Genomic DNA, 5,575 nt, shown 5'->3' with positions numbered 1-5,575 from the left:
CAAAAGCCAGGAATATTTCAATGTAATAGATTTTTCCTAAACTCTAATCTGAATCCGTCATAAAATATGATGTCATAACCAAGAACAGGGGGTCTTCTGTATTTTTCAGGCTATGGACCTCTTAGCTAAAACAGACAGACTAATAAAGTAATTATAGGCAGATTCATACATTTATACAGTTTGTTTCTGAGGTGGACGGTATTTTAGAGTCTCTTGCTCGAGAAGTTACAAAATGATCCATTGAGGCTCACATGAATGTCAACAGTACAGCTAATTGGCCAATATGTTTCAATAGCATATAGCATAACTGTTAGCTAGCTAACTAGTTCACCTCGCTGTTATGGACAGGTGTCGCACAGTGATTTAGCATTAGCTAGGTGACATGACTGCACAAGGATTCTTAAGTAATGGCCAGCCGATCATGTTTTGCCCACTCTGTGATGACATAGAGCTGGTTGAAAATCAGCACTTTCCCTCAACACAACCTGGCCTCACTGCCAACTCCTAAAATAGCCTACCAGCGCTTAGTCAGTGGTTCTCGGCATCAGACCCCCCCCCCCCCCGTTAGCCAGGAGGCCAGAACCGGCCCACCAAAGGGTCCAATCTGGCCCTCTAGATGACTTTGCACTTTTTATGTGCACATTTGAAGGCTTAGAGCAGGGTGTTGGGGCCACACCCACTCTCATCTCAAGCAGGCTGGACCAGTAGAACCATGGCATGATAACCTGTAAATAGCTACCCCTTCATATTTTCTTTCTTCCGGAAAACATTCATCCATTTACAAAACATAGAAGAAAGAAAAAATAGGTGAGTATGTCTTAGTTTTTCCACTTCAAGTCAGTGTACTACTCACTTTCATTACATGTGCCTTTATTCCATAATTTTCCACTAAAGTTGAAGCTATTTAAGTCATCCCCTGCCTTGTCAGAACTGTCAGAAATGTGTTATACTGGCTGAATACAGCAGGAGTGACCCTGACATCCTTTTTAAGAGTAAAATAGCCACATCAGGTCTAATCCTGGAGCAACCATCAGTTGATTCCAGTAAAGCACAACTGGCTCAGTGTGTGAAATGAGCAGCCAGGATTTAAACACTGACGTCCTTCAATTCAGAGGTCTCTTCTTTCCTAGCAGCCCGATCAGCTGCTAATGGTCTGCAAGTGACTGTTAATGTTTTTGGCCTCACTGACACCGCAGTCTGCAAGTAAAGCAAGTTTGTTTCCTTTCAGTAAGTCACATGACGTAACTGAACTTGAAAGCAGCATTTTTGGCCACCATGGCAGTCCGTCAAGCTTGTCCCGAGCTGCTTCAGTCTTCTAATTGATCTGAGGCTTAGTTTGGGGCAAACAAAAGATGTGAGAATTCAGAGTTACTGACAAAACTCACCTCAGGACTAATGAAGTGGGATCAAGAAAGGGTAGGTTCAAGGGAAGAATTCGTATGATGGAAAAGAGTTTCATGTTGACTGCAAAGCAATCTGCTCTTTGGCTTGTTTCCAGAGAAAGGTAGGGTGATTTACTGGCACCGTACATGGATCTCTGCCAGAATCTTTGGCAGCGTTCAAGGCTGCTTTCACACACACAGAATACATAACACTGCTGGACTCACTTCAACTGTCAGTGAAGATGTCACTGTCAACAAAACTGCAGCCTAACACAAGCTGAAGACACAGCTCTGTTGTTACAATTTTATGTTTGTAGAAATAGTTGGACACTTTCTTGCTTACTTGCAGACCTTATCTCATTTGTTAAATCCGTACAAAAACCAAAATGTAAAAATGACACGTTGGGGATTTACGCGGGATTATGGATGCAAAACTTTTCCATGATCAAAAGCAGTTACTTCCTGGAGTTTATAGACATGCTGATAGGCACATTATGATTAGCGATGGCCAAATGAGGCCCCATGAACCACTGTCTTTATTTTCTGAAGCCACCAGATGGCGCTGTGTGTTCAACAAAGGTTTGAAAGCACACTTCATTGCCAGTCCTTCAGCTTTTATCTTTAAACCAAGAGCGCCATCTGGTGGGGCTTCATTTGGCCATCACTAATTCTGATATTTGGACAGAAAGAGGCTGGGTTCCCCTGTTTCCAATGATGCTAAACTAAGCTAACTAGCTGCTAGCTGTAGCTGCATATTTAGCATACACATTAGGACATGTTTGTGATTTTCATGTACTATCGTCACATTTGAGTAACAGAACTAAGCATTTCAGATCATCCACATAGCAACATAGTTAAGTATTTGTTTCTCTAAAAGAAATAACTCTGCAATTTCTGACCAACCAAACCAAAGACTTCTGGTAGTTCTGAAGACATAACCAGAATCCTCAGAGTCTTCTTAACGTCTGGATGAAATACAGTCTCCCCGCTGAATACCAAAAAGATTTTCAACCTGTTATTCAAGTTGCATCTCTGTTTCCTATCCAGGTAGCCACTAGCTAGCATCTTTGTTTTGGACTAGGGAACTGAGTTGCAGCTAAAATAAAAATCTTATTTGTCATAACTGGATGAATTTTTTTTATTCAGAGGTTTTGAAGACTATTTGAGGAGTCTGGTAATATCTTCAATAACATAACATACTGGATTTGGCAAGTCTTTATTTTTTCAGATCAGTGTATACGCAGGTCTGTGCCTTAAGTATAACACTAAAGCTAATACTAATGCTAATGGTCTGTTTCTGATCCAGATAGCCCCCAGCTAGCATCCTTTTTTTGGATTAGGAAACTGAGTTGCAACTTGGGAATTTCTCATAAACAGATGGATGTCCCCATCTAGATGTGTCAAAGCATCTTTAAGGAGTCTGGTAATGTCTTCATAATCTCGTTTAACGACCACCCAAGTTTTTCAAACAATCGTAAGTAATTATTTTTCAGATAAATGGATGTGTAGTTCTGTGACTCAAATATAACGCCAATGCTAATGTTCTGTTTCTGATCCAGGTAGCTACTGGCTAGCATTTGTATTATGTGTATTATCTGTACTATGAACTTAGCCAGGATATCTTTTCGTCATCTGGTTTGACTAACCCTAACACTGGCCATCTTGATAACCGGTACTACAAAGCTGGTTATCAACTAATTCAGTCAACTCTGGGTTTTCCTATCCAGCTATGGGTGCGTTCATGTGAAAGAGGCAGGGGTGATAATAACAAGTCACATCATCAGAACCATGAATAAGTAGGCTGCTTCAAATCACAAGATGAAACAGTACCAGAAGTATCTGCGACTGCGAGACAGTAAAATGTCAGTGGCATGGGACGTAAACGATACTAATGTAAACGTAAAAATAATGTATATACTATCTAAAACTTCACCATCAGCCAAGACATAAATCACATGTAGGTATCATCAGGCGATATGTGACGTTAGTATATTTTTTTATATTTAGTTGGATGATGACAAAACTACTCTCAATATGTCACATAAAAGACTTTAAAATAACACCAGACTGTTTCTACTACTGAAGTAAAGAGTGGAAAAGTAGTTAAAGACTGATGAGGTCTGTCTGATCCAAATGTTGTATTTATAAAAGGAGCCAATTAACAGTGAGTGGATTATTTTACTAATTAAATATTATCTGTTTTCCCTAGTTCTCATCACACAGGTGTCTCATGTTATTCTGAGCTGCAGTGATGGAATCAGAGTGTAAAAGTAGCGACACTTGAGGACTAAAATTTGCATAAGTTAAAATCTTGCTAAAATCATGAGTTGTATATAATCTCTCTATTAGAAGCTCTGTTTTAAAACCAGTGGAAATAGAGCCCTGGAGATATTAAATGATTCTACTGACCTCAAACAACATATAGGCTCCTCTTTTTTACCTGAGACTACGGACTTTCGTTCATGGATACTTTTTTCTTCAGTGATGTGATTGGTCAAAGGTCAGGTTGTTGACAGGCTGTGATCCAGTACCCTGAAGTTGACCGGCTCTGAAGCAGGTCAGCTGTTCAGCCTAGTTGCCACGGTGATTTATCCAAGTAGAAAGAGAACCAGCTTGACGTTACCTTGCTAATTCCAAATACTGCTTCGTAGTACAGGCCTCAGGAGCAGGAAAACAACTCCAACATCCACAGAGTCTGATCCTTCCACCTCTAAATCTTCAATGGGGGCAAAAGCTGAGAACCAGCTCTGGTTGTTTGTGACAGTGAGAGTGATGACCAAGTGTCTTGCTCTTCAGAACCGCAGCCAGGAGGAGCGGGTCTCCCACACAAAGACGCTGGTGAACCAGTCAATGGAGGGACTGGATTACCTCAAAGGCTTTAAGCAACAGAATTGAAATTGTCATTCAACTGATGTGAAATAGCATCTTTATTTTTTGTAATAAAAAAGCATTGTTTGACAAATTAACTTTTAAAAGAAATAAAAAAGATACAGGTCTACATGACTCCCATACTCCCTTCACCATACTAGCAAATTCAAACAGTTGCTAGAGTTGATGTCAAAGCACCTCGTAGTTGATTTTCAAAATATCTCAGATTCCCTAAACAGATCCATTACATCTGTGTTATCAACTGGGAAATGCAGGCAACTCACCTGAAGGCCCATACACAGGTGTCCTAGGTAAACACCATGCCAAATGCTTTTTCAAATGTACTGAAAGCTGTGCTGTAGTCCCACACATTACTACCAGGTGGAAGCACTGAGGACACGAAACATCTGACAAATTGGACACCAGTCAGCTGATCTGCTTAAAATTACAGTCTAGAGGAGCAGCTTTCTGCATAAATACATTCAGTTAAAATGCCTTACAATGATTCCTCTACTAGCTGCATATTCGGGGTTCTCTATCCAAAATCTGAAGCTGAAAGAGGATTTAGCTGACAGAGGGAAAATGGTCACTTTTTAGGGGGAGAGGGAAAAGTTATAGACAGGAGGAAGAGCATGAGGGACGAACTGAATGGAAGAAGAGGGCCAAAAGCGCATGCATTAACGTCTAATTGGACAATACAAACAGGAAATCAAAAGTCCATCTATCCATTTTCAACCGCTTATCCAGGGCCAGGTTGTGGGGGCAACAGGCTGAGCAAGGTACTCCAGATGTCCCTCTTCTTAGCAATGCTTTTCAGCTTCTTGTGAGGAATACCCAGGCGTTCCCAGGCCAGACGAGATGTAAAATCCCTCCAGCGTGTTCTGGGTCTGCCCCAGTGAGGAGCAACAAGTGGCGCCCAAGGGGTATCCTGATCAGATGCCCGAACTACCCCAACTGGCCCCTTACGACGCTATGGAGCAACAGCTCTACTCTGAGCTCCCTCCAGATGTCTGAGCTCCATGTATCCATGATATAATTATTTCAGTAACTATCTAAAGCTCATGACCATAGGTGAGGGCTGGAATTTAGACTGACCAGTAAATCAAGAGCTTTGCCTTGCGGCCCAGCTCCCTCTTCACCGTGAAGCTCCAGCGCAATGTCTATATCATTGCAAGCTGCCTGTCCATCTAAAGCCCCGTTTCCACCAAGCAGTCCAGTACAGTTCAGTTCAGTATGCTTTTTTCCGTTCCCACTGTGAAAAGTTGTGGATGGTACCAATGGAACCGTTCTGTACCATCTTCATTTTTGGTCCCCCCTCTGTTGGG

Source organism: Epinephelus fuscoguttatus, linkage group LG23 (assembly GCF_011397635.1).
Source record: "Epinephelus fuscoguttatus linkage group LG23, E.fuscoguttatus.final_Chr_v1".
Taxonomy (NCBI): Eukaryota; Metazoa; Chordata; class Actinopteri; order Perciformes; family Serranidae; genus Epinephelus; species Epinephelus fuscoguttatus.
This window is presented reverse-complemented; position numbering follows the sequence as displayed.